The 23183-nt window shown below is 40.9% G+C and overlaps 1 protein-coding gene across 5 annotated transcripts in view; it reads left to right on the top strand.

Moving 5' to 3' along the window:
* Positions 1 to 23183, top strand: part of TSC22D1 (TSC22 domain family member 1) — an 80677-nt gene that overhangs the window by 35316 nt on the left and 22178 nt on the right. For 2 of the 5 annotated variants that reach the window (XR_014880988.1, XR_014880990.1), the window contains exon 4: positions 786 to 21235. The exons of the other annotated variants lie outside the window; for them this stretch is intronic. The gene's annotated coding sequence lies outside the window, so the exon portion shown is untranslated. Of the gene's footprint in view, positions 1 to 785; positions 21236 to 23183 lie in introns of those variants that run through there. 5 annotated transcript variants of the gene reach the window in all.

Here is a 23183-nt window from a genome sequence, read left to right as displayed (position 1 = left end):
GCTTGGAAAGAATGTTTTTACACCTCTAAATAATTTTCCTCTTCATGGGGTCATATTTGCACAGGAGTTCTTTAAGGCTCTGATAATGATCTTCTTCTGACCCTTTTCTGTGCAGGAGACAAAGTCACAGAAATTGGTGGCGAGGGCATAAATAAGGCCAGTGATTGTATATGACCTCATGACACGTAACTTTCATCTCCTCCCTGTCTCTTTACACTAGTGTTAGCTTTGGATACACAGTGAGGTGGAGGTCATCAAAAGGATTTGAAATCCTGCTTGATTCCCAATAGTGACAACATTCCCCATTTTTGAATGTGTAAATATGCTTTTCCTTCAGAGGAGTCTGTGGCTGTTGGGTCTAAGTCCTGGTTCTTTGTGAAGGAAACAGACTGGGATGCTCTGAGTAAGGAAGGGGATGTGCAGCTAACAGACTCAATCGGCAATTCCTGAGGCCCAGATAAGGGATATCAGTAAAATCAGCTTTGGGAAAACTCTGCCTTCCTTGCTTCATGCTGTGCAGAGCAGCAGCCTCTTCCTTGCAAACATCAGTAGCCCAAAGTCAGATTTTTCTTTCTCCCGCCCTGTCATTGCTGACACAAGAAGTTTATTCTAAATTTTTGATTATTAGCAAATGATGTCACCTGAAAACTGGCATTGAAATTTAAGGAGTTTTTCAGGTCCTCTTCCATGCTGAGTGAAGTCATTTGGAACTATTTACGTGCATTATTACTTTGGTGCATCTTATGACTATTCTTTCCTTCTTCATTCCCTCCAACTTGCTTCAGGACACCTTGTAACCTTTATACTGCTTCACAAGCCTTCGGCAGAAGATTGAGAGCCATTTATGTTGCTGGAAGATGACTGGGTTTGGATCTTGGCCTTCCTTAAGCAGGATCTCCTGACAAAAATGGGATTGGGAAAGAAATGACTCCTTTTTCCATCATACAGAGCCACCCTAGAAATGGAAGCGTAGGCAGAACGTTCCTTCTAACGCGTGATTCTTTAGGGTGTGTGTTTGGCTTCCCATGGTCCTTTTGATACGACGTCATAAAGATGTTTTATAAAAACCTAAACCTGGCATCTTGCTATCTGATGAAGATCAAACCAGTAAATCCAGCCTGAGGAGTTTACAGGTCTCATAACGTGATGAGGTCTTGCTAACTTCTGTATAGGAGATGCCATGTGAAACTGGGTTCTGCTGTGGTTCGGATTGATATGTTTGTAAAGCCTTTTCTACTTACAGTCTATTTAAATGATTGCAAAGCATATTGATGAGGATTCTTACGGAAATGGTATTTAATTAGGCTTCTACCTCTTCAATTTTATTTAAAAAAAAAAAAAAAGGACAAATGTCCATGGCTATATAAAAAGTATTGGGTCTTTTGAGGTTTCATGTTACTTCTGTAGAAAAAAGGTATATTGGAAGTGTTGAAAGTGGAAAAACATAGATTTTTTTTTTTCTTCAAGATGGAAAAGTTGTTAGAAAGCAGAATGCTTTAATTTTTTTCCCCTCAGGGATTCTGTAGTCAAACTTGAATGTCTTGCGAGATCTCAAATAAAAACCTTATGTTTGGCAGTAGTGTACGACACATTCGTGTCTGTCTACTCTTGTTCTTTTCACTGTAGGAAATTAATTTTGAACAATAGGACATTTGAACGTTCTAACTAGGAAAGAGGAAAGCTTTGTTCTGACTCGAGTTGAAGAAGGGCTGGCAGGAGGGTGAACTGGACCCTCTGGCAGGTAAAGAGCTCTTCCATTTTTCTGTTTTCTGCTTCTGGCAGTTGGAGTAAAGCAGACACTTGTGCTTGAATCCAATTAATTTCTTACATCGGTTACTGTGCTAACACTGTTTTTAACTACTGCCTGGATCTTTCATTAAATGCACCGACGTGCTTACATTGTTGAGTGGTCTTAACGTAGCCCTGAGGCTACTGCTTCATGGCAGTTATGACTTCTTATTATGCTGGAATGCATCACAGCCTTAGTACATTCTAAAAATAATTGTTCAGATGGTGCTGTTTAAGTACATTCTTATGTAGTGAGCCATTTTCACTGGACTTTCTGAAATTTGGCTGTCTGTTGGATGCCTTTAATATCTTTATTTCTTTTTCCATGAATATCAGACTACTTTGTCTTGCTTCTTCTGTGGTTATCAAGTGAAATGCTAAATTTATGACCTGATATTTTTAGGAAACAGTCTGATACATGTGTTAAACTATGCAACTGCAGTAACACTTGTGCACTTTGAAGTTTAAAGGAACTGTTTTAATGTGACAAATGTTTCTTTAAAAAAAAAAAAAGTGGAAGTATGTGTGTATGCATATGGTGACTTCAAAATGGAGTAGTTGTCATAGGTACAGATCTTTGGGCATAAATTGCGTGCTTAACAGGAGTAATCTGGAGGTTATAAGCTGAAGATCTGTGAGTCTTAGAAATAAATACTAACATCTGTGGCTTGAGATCTGTGCCAGCTCTTCTCTTAGTTGAAAATACCTGTGTGTTTCTGGCTTCTGGTCTGCTTAAGGTTTGATATGGTTTGTGCCTTCCTTAAAAGGTGCATCTCCTCAGCCGCAGTTCTTGGTTTTGTTCTGCAGTGTAACACAAATTTAAGACCATTAAACACTTGTGAAAACTAAATACTTCTAGTAAAATAAGAGGTACTGAGAGCTTACTAATATTATTGTCTCAATCCCTGTCTTTAGGGAAACATAAAATGACTTCACTCATCCCCCTCCCCTCCATAGTAACAATTAAAGAACAAGAAAGAAAAAAAAAAAGAAAAAAAAACAAAAAAAAAACCAACCAAAAATCACACACACAGAAAACTCTCCAAAATCTGTTGTTTTTATCAAGTCAGCATTTTAATCCTACTTGTGTATCCGCATTGTTAGCGTACCACTGTTGTGCTCTGGGCTTTGCAGCTGGCATCTTGGATTCTTAATAAGTTGTTTAGAGTGATAACTCCTGCCTTTGTGTTTATTAAATAATAAAGATGTCTAAAACCATTTTCTTCTTGTTTATATTGTACCTAATGCAATTGTATGAGCATTGAGTGACGCTTTTCTGATTTGCCCCAGAATGTCAGGAAACATGGAAAAGCATGGTGTGGTTTTAGAGTGTATGGTTTTAGAGGTTTTTTTAATCCCAGCTACTAATGGAATTTCAGAAGATAGGCTTGCAGTATTTCTGTTTTTCCTCTTTCAGCTCCCTTTAAGATTCCTTGAGCATTAGAGCTTCCTGACTCATTTTGTGTAATCTTTTACATCTTCTTTACCAGATGCCAGCTCCTCACTGTTTTATATCCAGTGAATAAAATCCTGCCTGTTGACATCTCATTTTTTTTTTCTCTCTCAGAAAAGCTATCTTGTTTAACATGAAAGATCTGCTTTCTTCTTCCCGCCTTCCATCTCCACCCTTTGTGACTTTGTGTTGCAACTCTGTTATGGGATGCTTTGAAAGCAGTGGAGCCTTCTGTAAAGATTGAGAAATTCCAGAAAAAAACTTGCTAATACTGCTGCTTCTGCCAGAGCCAAACCTGTTTGTGTGTGTGTGTGTGTGTGTGTGTTTCCTTGCTTTGCAGTGAGGGAGGTGCATAACAAAACCATCAGCAGACAGACTCTGTCAGCAGTAGCGTACTGTGAACTGGATTAGATTCTCACTTTCATCTCTCCAGCCCTGTCTGCAGAGCGTTGGGATTTGGTCAAGTAGAAATGATGAAAATGTGTGTTTTTTTTTTTTTTTTTTTTTACCCAGCTTCTTTTTTTGCCTATTGAGAAAAGCAGATACCTTGGTTTGCTTGTTAGTGATCCCTGAAAGAATGAATGTGATTTGAGGGTTAGCTGAGAAAAGTGTTTTTCATTGAAAATTGGAAAAGGCATTATCTGAACAACAGTGCTTACAAACAGCTGAACTGTCCCAGGTTTGTTTGTTACATGGACTTTCTGAAGAACTGGAAGCAGCACAGCTCCTAGGCCAAGGCCAGTAAATGATGCAGGTTGATATCAACAGTGCGAGGTGAGTTGATGGGTTGGTTCAGGAACTGTCGGGCTTTGCTGCTTAAGAAATTGCATTGTCAAAATGGCATGCAAGTAATTACAAACCAACTCTTGGAAACATGGATTTGAAGACCTTAATAAGTTTTTTTTTTTTCTTTTTCTAATGACAGTGAGACTTCCTTGATCCAGCACCTTTTCTTGAAGAGTATGACGTTACTGTTCTAACAAACTGTCCTGTTATTTCATTCCTGTGGTCTGCTCTCACAAGTGGTTGGTTTGCCTCTTCTCATCAGCAGAAATGGACACTTCTGCTTTTTCTATGTATTGAGTGTGAAGCCAGGAAAATGTGTGGGTTTGGGGCTTCTGTCACAGAACAGTAAATGAAGAAATCTGTCTTAAACAAACAGGTATCGCCTTTATGGGCAGAAATGGCTTTATTTATTCTAACGTTGTAAGAGTTTGTTCTAGTGACTGCAGAGGCATATGGATGGCTTGGTACTTTTCTTAGTTCTGTTGCTTTAATACTGTTAAAAATATGTTGGAATTTTATGCAGCTTCTGCATATTTTTGAGATGTTACTCTGACTAAAAATTAACTGTCTAGGTAGTTGAATTTTGCAAACGTTTTGGTTTTTGTTGTTGGAAAGGTTTTTTAATACAAAGTAAACTATACTTGTTTCCCCCCTTCAAGGTGGGGCTGCAGAAAGATTGGAAAGACTGAATATCAGATTTTACAGAAATTACTATCAAACTGGAGAGTTCTGTCTGTTCTCCTCATTTGATTCCTATTCTGTATTGCTATAATTCTAATGGCCAGGTGGTTAGTTTCTTTGGTGCCTAATAAAGTATGCTGACACTGTTTTCCTTGAGTATTTTGGGGAGCAGTAGCACTTTCTTGTATTATGCTGAGGAGCATTCCAGCAAGAATTTTCTATATTGAAATTATGCTGGTATTGGTAATATCTTCCAAGTGTCGTTCCCCTGTATGAATGCTAAATTTTATCAAATTAATTTCAATTATTTTTAGGAGGAAGTTTTTTGTCCAGAGGATGGTGATGCACTGGAACAGGTTGCCCAAGGAGGCTGTGGATGCCCCATCCCTGGAGGCATTCAAGGCCAGGCTGGATGTGGCTCTGGGCAGCCTGGTCTGGTGGTTGGTGACCCTGCACATAGCAGGGGGATTGAAACAAGATGATCACTGTGGCCCTTTTCAAGCCAAGCCATTCTATCATTCTATGATTATTTTTTTTTTTTCCCCCCCGATACTTGCAGATGCAGACTTTTCCCATCTATCCTCCTTTAATAAGAGTATGCTGGTCAGGTCTCGTACTTCCCTCAACCAGTTCAAAATGGTTGTTTCACTTCTTATTAAATTGGAATGGGAATGATGAACAGTAATACCACATTTTTCCTGAGAATAAATGCTTAAGAAAAATCAAGGAAACTTTTTCGTGGTAGCCTTTCCTTTGTATTTTTGGAGATCACCCAACTTAGAAGACTTGAGCATTTCCCTGTGGCTAGCAGTCAAACCAGTGCTTCTGTAGTGGAGTGCTTTGGCTGCAGGGCGTTCTGCTTTCCTTCCCAGGTAATCTTAGCACCCCGATTCCTGCTTATTGTTGGACTCCCACGACTGCTTGACATCAACTTTGTCTCCTTAAGATGCTTTTTAAAAAATTCTAAACTTGGAGGCAATGTGACAGTGCTAAGAAGGACTGTGCTCCTGTTATTCCTTCTGACTTTACTGCAAATGAAACATTTTTCTAAGGTCTTGTATACCATATATGGATCAGAGATAAATCCAGGATCTTCACTTGCCTGTACACTTAAGCAAATGAATGGTTTTATGTTGCCACACTTTATTCCCCTGCATTACCATCTGTTTCCCCCCCCCCCCCACTTGGAACTCCTGCTGTTTCAAAGTCAGGCTTACTCTGTGATTTGGTGCACTTTAGAGAGAATTTTTCTTGTCTGCCTTTAAGGAAATACTGAAGTGAGTGCAAGATGTTGTGACTTGAGCTGTTTATATTTGTTTCTTTGCACGGAGTGTAGTTGGGGATGCTTGAGAACCACATACATGTAAGGCCTGTGCTCAGTGATTAGTCTCACCAGTTTGATGGGCATGTGATACTCAGCTATCCTGAGGACACTCCTTGGAAAAACTTTGAGTTGATGGCACTGGAGTAGTCAGTGTACTGACTGACTGGCTTTCTGCAGGGCGAGGTGCTTTCTTGCCCAAAGGAGCTTTTTTCAACTAAAAGCAATTACATCAGTACTGCCCGAGCCTCTTATTTCTTTTGCCTGTCTTCTTTCTGTTTGCTCTTCAATTTTTGTCATAATGAAGAGATGATTTATGTAGCAAACTCTCCCTGCTTTTCTGTGAGTCTGAACAGGTTGGTTAAGTCTTTGACCGTATGGAATTTTATTTAATGACATTGTTTATGAAATACAGTAACGCTGATGCTCAGAACAAAACAAAACCCCTCATCATACAAGAATTTAACTTCTCTTCTAGAATTACAGTGACTATAATATACTGTGAATGCTGTTTCCATCTCTCCCCAAAAATCTACAGTTATATTTAGTCTGTATAAAGTGACTAAGGCATGTTTTTTTTTTTCCCCCTTTATTGCATGATGCCCAAAAGAATGAGGTTTTGCTTATTAAATGAGCCCATGGGTGGTATTTCAGTACAAATTAGAATAGCTTGGTTTATAAGGCAAGAGTTTTTTTTTTATCTACTTTCTGGACAAACTCATCTTTCCTTATACCTGAAGTTGAAAATTGTTCCCTTGAAGCTCTGGTTTAGGTCAGACAGCACGACAGACTGTTGTACAAGCACTTCTTTAAAACAAAAATCATACTAAGGTGACAGTAGACGCCTAAAATATAGAGTAAAATATGATAGATCTCTCTTTTTAACATGACCAAGTCTTTGAAGATTGGGGATTTTCTATTATATCAAATAGCTGAGATTTTTAAGAAGGAATACGTAGTTCTTGCAAGTGTTGTGAAGCTTTGCTAATGAAGACCTGCTTAAAATAGGCTGCCTCCCCTTGTTGCCTAGCTTGTCTGTTCATCACACCAATCTTATTTGTTTGACTAAGTTTGTGGTATTCTTTCTTGCTCCTTTCAGGCAGCAGAAAGCCTTTTAGATAAACATTTAAAAGAACTAACTGCATATTATTGTAGTCTTCTACATAACATTTTATACTCTTGTCTGCAGAGCAGGTCAGTATCTTTGTAGCCCATGAATATTGTGCAGGGACGTGCATGTGTGCCAGTATGCATGAGTACGTGTCAATGAGGTTCTGAAAGGATCTGCAGTTGAGTAACAGTGTAGTATGTTATGTTTGTACCCTGCAGAGTTCTGACAGTGAGGCAGAACAGTGTGTGGGATTTATACTGAAGGGCAGAAGTGGTACATGTCATCCATTTAAGTTGTCCTAAAGAGCTGCTGTGGCATTGCATTAGATGCTGATGCTTGTGATGACCATTAAAACAAAAGCTAAATGCAACCAAACCCCGTGCTAAGTCACCTAACGTGATTACTTGCAGAAAGCTGACTGAGATAATGTTCTGCTGTGAGGATTCCTGCTGAAGTTGCACCACAGCTTTATAGGTAAGGCAAGCTAAGGGTGTGGATGACTGTTTTTAAAGTGAGGGCATTGTGAGAGAGATGGTTGCTTCCTGCAGCTTCGGAATCTTTCCTCTGTGTATACTTCTGATTGCTCAAAAGTTAAGAATGTGAATTGACAGCAACTTCAAACTCCTACAAGAGCGTATTGGAGTATCAGGTATATTTTGTGTGCATATGCAGTGCTGATGCAGACTGTTTTATGGGCAGCTTTGAAGATTCAACTTGTAGTTCTTCTTTCTGACTTTTAAATTCCACCAAAACCAGGATGGATTTTTAAAAAGAACCTTTAAAGTAACTGATTTCTGTCCTCCTGCAATGTTACTGTGTTACATCTGTCTACTTCTTAATGAATCTGCAGTAATGTTTAATGGCTCTGTCCCTGCAAGGAGCTGTGCTGTCACTGCAGTGGTGGCACTCCTTTGTCATTAGATACGGCTGTAGGAAGCTTCTTTGTGCCATCTGTCACTCCTGTGTGCTGCTTTTTTGACTTGACCTGAATGCTCTTGCCCTGTCAAGGTTTAAATGCTGAGCACAGACTGATTAACAGGCATTAAGTCATTTAATTCTTTCATTTTTAAATAAAGTATTAACATAGTTTTGGTAGCCTCTGATTTGCATTTTAAGGAAAAGAGATGGCTTATGTAAGCAGTATGGCTTTTTAACCTGCTTGTGGTGGCTGGTAGTTTGCAGTTCTGTGCTGAATCTGCTTGCTCATCGTAACTATTGCAATGAAGAAAAGCAGAAATTCTACTAATTTTAAAGACAAAACATTTGTTAATGTATATGCAGAAGTGTGCAAGCATGGTTCGTAGTGAGTATTCATAAATTTGTGGCGTTTTTTTAGATAAGGTTACAAAGCAACTCAGTATTTATTTATCAAGTGTTGGCCTTGCCAATCCTGTGGCTGAGTATCTCATACCTAAACCAGCTCAGTGGAAACTGAAATAGAGTGTGTTCAGACTTGAGGAAGGTGGAATGATGCCTGCTAGAAATGGTAACAAAATGAGTTATGTGTGACCTGGAGCTTGTTTCTTTAGCAGTTTATAAAATTTAAATGCAGCAGAGTGGGTATTTCTCAGTCACAGCCACAGCAGTCTGTAAGGTTGAAGGTCCCACTGGGGGGGGGAGGGAAAGAAAGTATTGAAATCCTTCTGCATTAGAAGTGGGTTTGAATGCTGAAGTGGCTCTTCTACTTGTATATTATATTTACAAGAGTATCAACTCAGGGTTTCTATTTTGAGGAGATGCTTTTAAATCCTGAAGCTACCTTTATAAAGACTTTCATAAAGGATCTTTCCTTCCTCTGAGAACTCAAGAGGATTCGTTAATACCACTTTAATTTCCTGTTCATGGCAGGGCCATAAGAGCAGCTAAATCTCTTGCCCCCTGCGGGGCTCAGCCAAGGACCATTCCTGCAGCACAGCCTGGCTCTGGGAGATGGCTGCTCCCTTCTCACCCTCACCTTTGGTCTTCGTGGACTAAGAGATTCTCTCTAACACTGCAACCAACCCGTGGGATCTCATGGGCCTCAATTTTACTTTATGAAATGATGTGCTCTCAAAAGGTGTGTTGGTGTGGCTTGGTAGCCTTAGAATCGTAGAACTGTTAAGGTTGGAGAAGGCCTCTAAGATTAATAAGTCCAACTGTTGACCTGTCCCCACCATGCCCACTAACCCATGTCCCTCAGTGCCACATATGCTTTTTTTTTTTTTTTTTTTTTGAAAACCTTCAGGGACAGTGACTCTACCACTTCCCTGGACTGGCTGTTATACTTTGCACCCAAGTTCTCAGGTAACTGTTGGCCCTAAATGTGCTGATCTGACACAGTTTGGTCAGCTCCTTTACCCAGATGCTTTGCTGAGCAGTCCTTCTGCCACGGCTGTTCTGGCATCTCAGCTGGAGATCCCAGGCCTTTTCTCTCGTCTTGTGGTGTGTTTCTGTTTCATACTAAGGTTTTTGTTTCAACGTGTCAGAGTAGAGATGGTGTGGTTAGAGCATGTGTAAGGACAAGCAAGACGCAAGTTTCCAGGAGAGGCTTTCCGTGAGAGATCTTCTTAAAGATCATTCAGGGCTTGATACTGTAAACACAAGTACACCAGCTTCATCCTCCCCTCCCTGGCTTACATTGTGTATGCAGGGCCATTATTCATGTTCCAGGAGGCCTGAAGGAGATAGGGAAGCTTATTGCTTTTGCAGGTGGTGGGTGACATGCAGAAGTACATGCTTTCTGCTTTTACATGTGCATCTTATTCTGCCTAATTGTGACTTTTTAATTGCACTAACGCAGGTCTAAGGTTGGAGTTCTTGTTTCTTTACAAAAGCTTTGACTAGAGCTTATTTTTATGTTGTGTAAGCCAAATGAAAGTTCTTCTTACTAAAGTGGCTGCTAAGATAAATGAACTACGGTTCACTGAAATTGACTCATTCACTGTCTTTTACATTAAAACTGAAAGTATAAGTGAAACTAGGAAATCATCTTTGGGCCACAAAGACTTTGCTGTTGCATTTTATATATGTATAATTTGGGCTAAGAACCATACTTGTGATTTTATGTGAAAGGAGAAGTTGCATGCAGAACAATTAAAAGGATGTTGCCCCAAGTATATGGGATACTTGCTCTTGTTGATGAGAAGTTGGATTAGGGATTTTTAAGTTCATGTTTCTCTGATGAACAACGTTAACTTTGGTGACATTTGCTTACTTCCTTTTATAATGCTTCATTCTGAGAATTTTAGGCCACGTATCACCGCTTTGTAAATCTTGAGGCATCTTCTTGAGAGGCTGCTTTTCATGCCTTCATGTTTTTCTGGGATATCCAAGTTCCGTCCTACCTGTACGTGCCAAAATTTGTCAGATAGGACCAAGTGCATTACTATTTTGGCAATAGGATCGAACCTGTACAAATCTAACACACTCACTTTCAAGTATTAAAATTACCCTTGAACTGTCAGTATGTGAGCTGTTCTCCGCTGACACTGATAGCAGGAACTTTGTTTTCCTCCTTTCTTACTGTTATACTGAAAAAGAATGTATTTGTGATGATTTCAAAGCCTCTTATGATCTAAGTAAACATACATATGCATTGAAGAGGGTCTTGCAGCACTTCCTTCTAGAAGCCTTCTAGAAGTGATCCCTGGAAAAGTTCAGAGATATCTTCATACTTCACATCTTCGCATGCAAATACAGAATTGATGTGTGCACTGTTACCAGGCTTAAGTCCCCTGTGACTCCAGGTGCTGTTATAATGTATACTGTATATGTGTATTTAGTACATCTGTTGAAACAGTGAGTGATCAATTCATTGTACTGGGCAATTCTTCTTTAACTAATATACTGTGTGTTGAGTAGAGGTTCTAGGGGTGGCACAGTAGGCGGATGTCTCTTCTAAGCCTTTGTCAGTTCCAGTTCTTTCTATTGCCCGTACCTTTTGGAACTTAAAAAGCCTTTTTCTTCCCTTTTAACAAGTATAGGAATATTCTTCTGTTTGGCTACCCACTTCCACTTGGTGGCTATCACTTTTTTTTTTGCCATTTGCCTCCCTCTAGCTCTGCTGTTGCAGTGTTGACTTTACCAGTGAACTAGAACTTCCTCTCACACGTTAGGTATGAAAACCACATTCTCTTAGCATTGTTTCTGTGATGTTTCCAACAGGGCAGCGTTTGCAGAAAAGTGGCTTAAGTCTGTGTATCCTCTTGTATGGTCTTTGTATGTGATTCTTTGCGTTGCTTCTGTCCATGTTGAGCTGTAGGCTGCTAGTGGTGGTGTGGTGCCACAGCTTCCCCAGTCCTAGTTACAGGTGAAAAATCAGAAACGACGAGAGAAGGATCAATCCAGAGGAAAGGCAGTTTATTGGAAATATCTGATGTAAGCTAAGCATATGGTTGTGTGGGTGGTGTCGACTTTCTGAAGCTCCATGCTTAGAAAACTTGCCTAACTAATATTTTGGGTTAATCTCTAGCTAGTAGAGCATTCAATTCCAGACGCTTGGTAATCAGAATTTTTTGCAGTCTCACCCACCGCTCCAGATCAGTATCATTCATCTGTCTATTTTAAATACCTCTCTTGTGGAGTAGTCCTAAAATTACCCACTGTTTTGACCTGATGGTAACAGAAACACGTGAGCTCCTCCTGCTGCTGTTCAGCTAGCGAATGGCTGCTTGCACCATTCATCAGAGATGGTACTTGTGCACAGAGATGCAGGGCATTTAACGTCCTGGGCTGACTCCCGATGTATATTTGACCTTTCCTTTGATGTGACTGATGGGGTTTCAACTTACCATTGCAGTGACAAAAGCATATCTTGTCTGATACATTGGATTCTCAGCACCCCTCACCAAAATTTGGATGTTGACTCTGCTCCCTATGTAAGCCCTGTGAGAAACCAGCTTGTTCATTGCTCTCAGTGAACTTTACTGGAATTTCTTGAACGTAAGTGAAGGAAGGAGTGTTGGAGTACACTTCAGTTAACAGTAGCTGTCTTGTCAGTGTCTGTAAGTCAGTCAACATTGAAGTTGTAATAGGAATAAAAAATGAAAATGAATCTCTGCTTTTCAGAACAGAAGCGTGGAGATGAAGAGGATATGGAAAAGCCATCACTCCTTGCATTACTAGAAAAGGACAGTATTAGGGTTTCTGGAGAAAGTAAGATGTGGGAGGTAATGGAACGGTTTTTCACTTGTGACATAAGTGCTGCTGTGGTTCCTCTTTGCGTGTTCCTTTTCCATTTTCTGATTAATTTTTTTTCTTTCCTTTGTGTGTGAACAGATTTGCACCTTTGTAGCTGTTCTAACAGCTGCTAAGGCAAGCACGAGACCCCTCGCTTTCAAGGCGTAAAATTTTGCTTTGCTAATGCCTTTGATTTTGTTTCTTCTACCTTGCAGAGCTGCTGTATAATTAAAACTTCAGCTGTCATCTCCCATGCAACTCAAACCTCCCATCCTTTTAAATCTGTACAGTCCCAACGTTTTAAATGCTAGCAGTGAATGAGTTTTTGTGAGATGATTTAGATAACTTATCAAAAGTCCAAGAACAAACAAACATCTGCCTAGTGTTAGTTACATGCAATTCTGTTGTGAATTGTGAGTTAGAACAGTTTGAAACCATTTGTTTGCTGATACAGCACTGCACAATTAGTGCGTGGTACGTAGTCCAGTTGCTTAGCAATAACGTTAACAGTCATGAGTGTTTATAAAGCAAATACAATGTGATATGTTTAACAAGGTATGTGGTGCTTTTGTATTGCTTAAGTGTCCTGATAACTGTTGGAAAACGTTTATTGGGATTACACATGAGCAAGCACCTGACACTTAAGAGCAACAACTTGAGTAAGTAAATCCGGTAGATGATGTGCTTGTGGCTTTTTCACCTCCCGCCCCCAACATAAGGCAAGTGGTGAGCATGGTGATTTTCCAAACACACTAGCTTTGAACTTTGAAGTGTTACTTTCAGGGGTTTGATAAATGCTCTTGAAATAGCTTCAGATGTTCAGTTTGGGAACACTAAGAGTGGTGGGCTATGTGATGAATAGGCTCATCCCTAGGCATGCACACGCACAAACCCAGAGGCACGGTGGTGGTAGGGATGATCCCATCCCCCCCCATAACCTCATTTAAGGAAGGATCCACCTGACCTGGTTCCCATCAAGGCTGTCCCTGGGGCTTATGATCCCAGGCACCTGGGCAGCAGCCACCTGATTTGATGAGTCCACAAGGCTCTCCTGGCCAACCTGCAGCCTGGGAAGGGCAGGTGAGGCCACACGGGTCTTGCTGTGGGATGCAAGGAAGAATGTTTGGGACTACAGTCAAGTCAGTATGGGATACTTAGGGGAAGGACCAAAGTGAGCTGGGAAAGGGAAGGATCAGGGTGATTTTGTGGGTAAGGAACAGCTGGCTTTCAGGGGAACAAAGTGTGGAATTTGTGCATGCAGTAGCTGGGGACAAGAAGCTCCAGGGCCACCTTGGCCTCGCTGTTGAGTCAGACTGTGGGGTGTCAGGTTGTGGTTGCCTTGCTTCTGTCAGGCTGCTAAGTTCAGCAGCTCCTAGCAAAGGGCTCTGAAGAGTTGCTGAGGCTCCTTGAGAAGTTTCTTCTATTACATCTCAAAGTGAATGTTTGAGACCATTTACTTCAGAAGGTTCTGACTGTGGCTTTCCAATAGGCTATGCTGATGAAAAGCAGGGGAAAGATAAGAAGCTTGGTAGTAGTATTATAAATGTTACTCAAGTAGAGCAGTGGAAAATGGCTTAAATGTAAAGATATGCAGCTGCTGTGGCTTTTGAGAAGTCAGAAGTATGAGGTGACGCTGTTTACAACTGACTGTCTTCCAAATAATATGTTCACAGCTTGATTTAAAATATCACTCTAAATGGGTGTACTGAGTTCAACAGCATCGTTCCTCTGCTGCTCCTCTCCTAAGTAGATTTTCAACCTGCTCAGGAGATATTTTTGGTACCATATTGTCACTTATGTGTTATTATTAAACTTGTTTTTTTTTTTTTGGTTTTTTTTTTTCGGACTACTTAAGTAAAGTTCAAGGTCCCAAATTTGACCTGAGGCCTTCTCCTTACATGCTTATTCTAAACAAAAATAGAGCTATGCTGATGGGAGAAGCACTGCAATTAAGTGTCATCAGTTTCTGGGATAGTCTTCTGCTCTGATTTAGTGGAAATTGCAAATCATATTTGACCTGTAACAAGCCATTAGTCATAAAACCTAAATGCTTAAACTATTTTATAAGTAATATTATTTAATTTTATGGAAGTTAACAGCATTTCAAATCTATTTTACCTTGGTGCATTCTCTCAGCCACCTCTTTGGCTGGAGGTCTGAAGAAAAAAGTGGGAGGCTACATACAGTAAGTATGTGAACAGATGATGCTGTTGTGCTGCATGGAGCCTTGGATATTTTGCTGCAAGGCTGTTTCCAGATGTTGCAGGTACTGTGTAAATAAGTTGCTATTGTATTTAACCATACTCTTGTCACCTTCAACAAGCACTTTTTTATCTTTAAAACATGCTCAGCTCTCTGGAGAAGCTCAAGGGGGATGTTAACACGTTATTTTAGAGTCTCAACTATTTCAGAGCTGCTAATGTAGGGGAAAAATGGGGAGCACTATTTGCTTCATGTGAGAGGAGAAAAAAAAACTTAAAGCCCTGAATGACTCATGCTATTTGGGGAATGGTATGCAGCCCAGTGACTGCATACTGATGTAGCACTAGAAACGAGTTAAAGGTCTCTGATATCTTAATGTGCAGTGTGGAATAAATAAGTCAATGGGACATATAGAAGCTGAGAGGGATCCTGAATCTTGAAAGAATTGGCTTCAGATAAAATGTTTAGGTTGGAAGGATGTTTGCATGCAATGTAAAAATGGAAGGGTCATCTTCTGAATTTAAGATGAAAAAATTAAATTGAATTTTGGAAACTGAAAACCAACAGCCTTATCTTTAATAAAAGAAAAACCCATATGTTTATTTCAGCAGTGGAGTCTTTTGAAAAGAATGTGTTACACAAACCAAGTTTCCAAGGAGTCTGTAGACAAAACAGACCTTAGAGCTGGAATACACAAGATAGCTTGTCTTCTAGTGTAGTTACTGGGGCAGATGTGCACTGTCATTAAGTTAACGTGAAGGGTTACATGAATCTTGGAAAAACCATTTTGAGTGCTTAGAAAGACTGGCGTTTGACCTTGTGTGACACAGTAGATTGTGAGTAAGGTGATGATGTGATTCAGCTGACTGGTGAAGTTCTGTGTCTTTGGAATATGGGGAGGATCTTTTGAGTGCTTTGGGAAGGCCTCGATTCTAGATAGTAGTGAGCTACTGAAATAATTCTGACAGCCAATCTTGTGTTGGTTTGCTGAGGACCTTGGGGGATGTGCATCCCTTTGGTCTTCACATTTTTCCTCTATGTGTACATGGCACGTCTTGGTTTGGTGTTGTTTCCTGGCTTGCTTAGCGCATGAATTGCTGAGATGAATCCTGCTCGTCCTTAGCAGTTGAACATTAGAGGATTAAATATTTGATTCAGAAGTCATTAGCTTCATCCTCTTTGACCACTAAGTACCGAAATAAATATTTTCCATTGTATATTATTGTCTTCTACAAGATACAGCTTGCCTTCTAAGGCATCTTAACATTTAGTCATCACTTTAAAAAAAAAAAAAAAAAAAAAAAAAAAAGTAAATCCCTATCCTGAATATTTAGATAAGGACCTTTTCTTTTTGTCAGTGTAGTGTCTGCTTGCTAATTACTTTAAAATACAAAACATCACAGTATGGGAACAACTGTCTGCAGTGGTTCTGGATTTCATTCCATGGTAATATTTTCCCTTCTACTTGTTAAGATACCTGCATGTCTATTCCTGCCTTCACTGATGTTATATAAAAGCTATTGGTTCTTTCCTATTCTTGCTTGCCAAAAAGTCTTAAATTAAATTAGCTGATGAAAACGTCTCTATTCTACTGATGCTGAGTCAGAAGTGTTTATTTAAAGATGATGAATTTAGTAATCATCAGACCATGTTTAAATCATCAGGAATGCTAATTATAGATAGGCTAACCTATATTTCTGAAATACTTAATGACCTGACGCCCAAATCCTTCCCTCTTGTTTTAATAAATGAATCAGTTTCAGTTGGAAATGGGTGACACTGTTACTCACACAAAATGTAGCAGTTGTATAGAAGAAAACATGAAACTTGTATTCCATGAAACCTGGAGGAGAGAATCCAAATGAGATTATCTCTTCTATAGGTTCTTTAGAATAAGAAAAGAAGAAAAATCTGGGAAATTTTCTTTATGCTATAAACATAACTTTGAATATTTTGTGTTGATCCGTGCTTTCCTCTGTTTCAGTGTATTTTGCATGCTTTTACAGCTGTGTTTCCCCAACTTTATCTTTTATTTTCTTAACACTAACAAAGTCACAAAAATAATTAGTTAATCTGCGAGGATCGTAGTGCTTATTATAGTTATTGTATTGAGAATCAAGTAATCGGGTAGCTAATAAGGAAGAAAACAAGTTTTCCATCTAGTTTAACAATTAATTCAACATCTTATTTTCAATAACTAGCGCTGGTATCCATCACTTACTAACTTAACTTTGCAGTGAAATAAAGTCAGAGGTGAAGTTGTTTTAGAGAAGTCTTCAGTTTCTCTTGGGTGCAGAGTATGGGATGGTTTTTGAGGTGAAGCTTTTGAAATTCTGATCTCTTGCATAGCACCATATATCCTGCGTATGGTCTGCATATTCCAAGTGTTTGTCTGGAAGATCCATTTTCTTGATGGCTGTGCAACGTAATGATGATGTAATGGACTTGCATATTGGTGTGAAACTGCATTATTTTATTGAATGTAGAAACATCTTGTGTTTTTGTTTTTTGGGGTTTTTTTTGCTTTCAGAAAATGTCAGCGTTTCTGATTTTTGCTTTTATCACTGATGGCAACCTGGGTACTGCCTAGTAGCATTCTACAAACAAAAAGTGTAAGAATTTTAATGCTTCTGGCTAGGCTTGGTGCTGACTGTCCAATGAATTGTGCCTTGTGTGCTTTCAGAAACTGGCCATCAATTCTAGCAAAAGGCCAGTTTAGTTGATTATGAAGCTGAACTGAAGTATTTTTTGATATGGTAACACCTCAACTGAATGGACTTTTCCACATTAGGCAACCGGGTGGTAAATGAAATGTGGAGCAGGTGCAATCACTCTTACTTAAATCACTGTTAGTGTCTGTATTCAGGGTGTCTGTGCATGTTTTTAGATGAGTTTCTAAGCTGAAATGTGTGACTGGCTGTTCAAGTGCAGGCAAGCCCTAAGGTGAGGGGTCTGGAGCACAGGCCTTATGAGGAGCGACTGAGGGAGCTGGGATTGTTCAGTCTGGAGAAGAGGAGGCTCAGGGACGACCTTATTGCTCTCTATAACTGCCTGAAGGGAGGCTGTGATGAGGAGGGGTTTGGCCTCTTCTCCCAGGCAACAAACAGGACCCGAGGAAATGGCCACAAGTTGTACCAGAGGAGGTTTACATTAGACATAAGGAAGAACTTTTTCTCTCAGAGAGTGGTCAGGCACTGGAATGGCTGCCCAGGGAGGTGGTGGAGTCGCCGTCCCTGGCAGCGTTCAAGAGGCATCTGGATGAGGAGCTGTGAGATATGGCTTAGTGCTTGTGGTAGCAGTGGTGATGGGAGGATGGTTGGACTAGATGATCTTACAGGTCCTTTCCAACCTTGTGATTCTGTGATTATGCAGTGGGAAATTCTGTGGTTGTAATGGAGATAGGTTCAGTATGCCAGATGTATTTGTGAAAGGCAGGCCAATTACAGTCACTGTGGCCAGTCTTACATGCATTGCTGTGCCTCTCCTTTCTCTACCAACCTATTCCCTTCACATGCAGTATGGTTTATGGCTTACATGTAAGCGTTAAGACTTGCTTTGTGACAATTATAGCGTCTCAAGTCTTCAGGAGAGAAGTTGTGAGGGATGACTGTCCTCAAAAGAGTGGGTAAACTTGAGCTTTTCTTTAAATCCTTCTAATAATTCAAGAATCAAATTCATACAACTTCTCTGACACCAAGTATGAGCTTTCTCTTCTAATGTTTATTTTAAATAAAATTAGTTTTTTATCTTGATTGAGGAAAAAAAATCCCAGCTCCCACCACCTGTTATTTAAGTCCTTTCCTGTTGTGTAAAATGATGGTTTTTTTTTTTTTCTTCTGTGGCCTGAATCTCTCAGAACTTTGTGACAACAGAGGATTGTCACCTCATTAAACTTTTGCATGGCTTTGGAGCCAGGACAGTCAGTGTTCGAGAACAAATGAGTCTGAGCATCAGAAGAATGTTTTGTGCCTGTGTACAGTACCAGTTCATTACTGCCAAGTTTAGGCAAGTGCTTATCTTTGGGCTATTCTTAACCTCTGCAAACATGTATTGCAAACATTTCTAGCATGGCTTTAACCTTGCTTTGAAGAGATCAGGCTTGGGTATGATTTCTGGCATTGAATGAAGCTCTGTCATAGCTTTTCTGACCACAGAATTACCAAAAGTGTGGAAACTTCAATCTTCTCTAACTTGTAAAAGTGGTAGGAAACTAGATTGAGTTAAGCAAGTGGCTCCTGTCTGTCCATGCAGGCAGCAGTGTGTGGTGTTCAAAAGGTAACTGCATCGTCGCATTGTAACAAACTCTTAATGGTGGCTTAATTTCGGCAACCTTAATCCAAACACTTGGTCTGAAGCAGCAGTTCTAACAGATGATGAACAGAGTAGTCCCAAATTGTGCAGCTGTTGAACTTTGTGAAAATTCTGTAATGGCAAAATGACTGCTTTTGCAGAGTGTGTAAGACTCATATAGATTTTGAATGTTAAGACCAAAGAAGTCTAATTTGTGCCTGCTAAACAAAATTGTAATATTACCTTTAGTTCCCTGTTAATCAGTCAGTGGGTTTTTGTATGTTGTAGTAGGTCTGCAGTCTTCAAAGCATTATCCTTTTAAATCGGTTTCTTCAGGTTTTTTTTTTTTTTAAAATAAGATATCTGTTCCTGATTTAGACAGTTTTTTAATGCTGTCTGCACTCCCAGAAACTGTGCCTGTTGTTTTTAAAAAGGTGATTGGACCTGATTAGCATGATCCAATGCTGCAGTTATGTTGTTGGGTTTTTGAGGTCTCAGGGTTACTTGGAGCTAGAATTGAGTTGGATTTCCATTTGCAAGGCACATGAGCAGAGCGTCACCTGGGGCGGTACTCCAACGTTCGTTCTGTTTGATGGGTGTATTTGGTACTTGTTGTCATCTTTCACTTCAGTTTTGTCTGCAAAGCTCAAATCCCACTTGTGTCCTTCTGAAAAGCTTGCATAGGCTGAGCATCTTCTCTTCAGCTGGTGGCTCATCAGTGGAAGACCTAAGGAATGTGAAGCAGCCAGGAGAGCTGTGTATATTTCCTTTTTTTTTTCAGACTGTTAGCATCTCTTAGCTTGAACTGGTTTAAGAAAGTGTGTGCCACAGGCTGAAGGCTACTGCAGTTGGAGAGCTGAGTTTGTGGCTTGGCTTCCACCCCGGAGTGCAAAAGTTAAATAGGTGAAGTAATTTTTAAAATATAACTTTAATGTAAGGAAATATAACTTCAATGTAAGGAGTGTTCAGAGGGGTTGCTTGCTGTACCTCTGAACTGCTTTTCATGAGCCATGTGGTTTCTCCTGTGTCCTCATGTCCTGGAGCTGTAACATTCTGGGGACTTATTGCAACTATTTGTTCTTTCTTTCAGTGGTTTCAGAAAATTGCTTGTTCTGTTCAGTTGGTGGATGGTCTTTGCTCACCTAAACTACAAGATCCATACAGAGTTGTGACCAGTTTTCTCCTTGCTGCTCTTGAGCATTCCCAAGGATGTGTCTGTTAGATGGCACCTTCCAACTGTGACAATCTGCTGGGGCACTAGCACTTGTGAATTTTGTGTTGTCTGTTGCTTGCTCGTGGCCTTCTGAAGCAATTCAATATGATTTTGAAGTTAGCCCTCATTTGAGCAGGCATAGGTCTAGATGAACTCCAAAGAAACCTTCCAACCCAACTTTTTCTTACTCTGTGGTTTGTAGTGGCACTTGATTGAGTTGCACTTCACTAGGTGGTTTCCAAGACTTCAATGTTAGCTAATTTTCTTGATAGCTTTTTTCTTTAATTTGGCCTGCTGTGTCATTACTGGCTCTCATACCTTAAAGATGTACACTGCAGTTGTCCCACCTGTTGAGCCTATAGCAAAAGGCACAAAAGGATACTTGCTCTTCAGTATTCCTCTTAATGCAGCCCATATGTTCTTGTGCGTTCCAGTCAGGGTCTATTTTCAGAGTGTTCTTGTAACTTCACGTGAAGTGGACAGTAGTAGAGAGCTTGATTACTGGAGTAATTAAGAAAGCCAAGGCAATTCTTTTAGATGAGTAAAATACTGCTGTAATAATTGAAATCATAGATGTTCTTGCTAGGAAAACTCATGGAGTCTGTGCAGTATTGAAACAACAGTAGACAAAGCTCTGGCTCAGCACAGTAACAAAAGATTCAAACTCTTGTGTCAGCTCCTGTTATGACAGTTGATTCATTACTAAATTTGAAGTGTAGATTTCATAAAACTCCTTTTTTTTGTTGTTGTTGTTCTTGATCTTGTGGGGCCAGACTTTCTGCGGGACTCCATGTTCCATTGCACGTATAGGTAAGTCAACTGGGAGGGGTCCAGGAGCCCCAGAAAGTCAAGGTTTCATCACTTTTCTGTGTTTACCTCCTCAACGTCCTCGCATGTTTTGTGAATTGGATTCCTGATCTCAGGAAGTGAGCCGGAGTGACGAAGCTTGAGGTGATCCCAGACCTTTTCTGATGCTGCCTTGTTTTACGAGCTTTCACGCTGCTGGGCTAAGTAAACTAACAATAGTTTCCATTAATGCTTGACCTGGCAAAGTGTGCATTCTGCCTCTTCCGAGGGAAGGCCAGCTCCCTAACAAAACAGTGCTGACATCACTTTTGCACTAGTGATGCTTTTGGCAATTGAAGAACAAGTCTTTGCCATGTTGGCTGATGCTCTTCTAAAACAAACAAACAACAAAAAAAAAAGCAAAAGGGGGAAGGAATCCAAAACAAAACTCAATACCTCAAGTGTTTCGGTGTTCATGAAGGAAGAACGCAGAATTGTACTCACTAGCATGGTGAAAATGATGGTGTGTTGGAGGGGAAACATTTTAGGAAAAAGCTAATGTGAGATCTGATTTGAAGCAATTCTGTCAGTAAACACTCTTAGATTTTAGGGAAAGGGAATTTCTGGCTTTTTTGGTGTACCAGAACCCGTGTGTTTCCATCAGGTAGGTTCCATGTGAAGCTCTTTTCCCCGTGCTATTCCCGGCCCTACGGGAGGCGTAGGGAGGCCGCGGCCGGTCCCGGAGCGCCCCCTGGCGGCGCGGCGGACAGCGGGGATCGGCCGCGGCTTCTCTCCGGCTGCGGCCGCCAGGTGGCGGGGTGGGACCGCGGCCCGGCTGCGTGCGGGGAGCTGCGCCGGGAGCTCGGCGATCCTTTGCCTCGGGCATCGCTGCCCCGAGCTGCGGCTTTGTCGGGGGAGCGCGAGCAGGGTAATCCTGCTTAACCGAAATGGTGCTCCTGTGGAAGTGGTGCCTTCAGGAATCGTGAGAAACTTCGTAATTCGAGGTTTTATGTGGTGTAAACTTAAAAGTGCAGCTACAGCCCAGCGGGCTGTCGGAGGAATGGCTTTGTACAAGAGAAGATGAAGGCATAGGTTTCTTGGGGGAAAAAGTAGGCTGTGGAGCTCAGAAATCACAGCACAAAGTGGGCAGAAAATACTGTGATTTTTGCACGACTTGGGTTCTTGGTTTTGATGTTTTACTAAGCCCAGCTTAGCAAGGAGTGGATTGGGGAAAGGATGGCTGTGCTCTTTTGTATCCTACAGGATGTCAGCCTGACAGGGTTCAGGAAGCACTGGGACAGTGCTCATACATAGGGTTGGATTTTTGGTGGCCTGATGAGCAGCCACATTTTGGGCTCAGTGATCCTTGTGGGTCTGTCCAGCTCGAGACATTCTGTGATGCAGGCTCTGCTGATGTATGGCACTGTGGTGTAATGTTGCTTGAGGGGCATTTGAGCTTTTGGATGGCTGCATACGTGTGCTTCTATGCAGTTAGTTGATAGAAATAGGTGCTGGCTGCTTTAATGCTGTTGTTTTAGGCAGCAAATCTGTCTGTTTTTCACTTCTGCACGATGATGGTGATTGTTTGACCTTATTAGGGATTGATTCTTCAGAGTCCTGCTTCAAGATTTTCTTTTTAAATTTCATTTATGCCTGGCTTTTCCCGTTGAAGCTGCTCCGCGTCGGACCTCCAGGAAGAGCGGTGCCTCCCCAAGCCCCCAGACCCCAACAGGAGGGAGGGAAGCAGCAGAGAGGGGGGCAGGCACTGCTCTAACAAGGCAGGGCTGGCTTATTTATAGCTCAGGCTGCAGTACCAGCAGCGTAACGTATTTGAACAGAATTCTCTTAGGTATGATAGTGTTAAAGCAGTCTTAATTATTACTGCAGTTGAATAACGTTCCCAAACGATACAATGCTTGGGGGAAAAATAGGTGAGTGATCTTATCTGTGCTGATACGGCTTTATTTCTCTTGTTTCAGGTTCCCGGCTGTAAGCAAGGAGGCTTTGCTGACATAGTGTGCTTGCAGAAGTGAATTACAGGATGTCAGGAGGCCTTTGGGGGCGGCTCATTGCGGGCAGAGCTCAGCCGTGCTGCAGTGAGACCAAGGGCTCGCTGGTTACATAAGCTCTGTGCACTGCTGATTCCTGTTTTTGTGCCTTGTGCTGTATGGGGAGCATGAAAATATGCGCCTTACCTCTTCAGTTCTCCTCAAACGTTGTGCACATGGTCAAAGGGGATAGGCTCTTCTTTTAATATTTAAAAGCTGCGTGGTTGTTTTATGTGCTTAGTGAGATCGGAGGCAATTTTATTGTGCTACAAAATCCAGCTGGTGCAGAAGTAAAGAAAAACAACCTCCCCCTCCCCCCAAAAGCTGGCTTTGTACATTTTGTGGAT

The sequence above is a fragment of the Meleagris gallopavo genome, chromosome 1 (assembly GCF_905368555.1).
Source record: "Meleagris gallopavo chromosome 1, MGAL_WU_HG_1.1, whole genome shotgun sequence".
NCBI classification, from domain to species: domain Eukaryota; kingdom Metazoa; phylum Chordata; class Aves; order Galliformes; family Phasianidae; genus Meleagris; species Meleagris gallopavo.
This window is presented reverse-complemented; position numbering and strand designations above follow the sequence as displayed.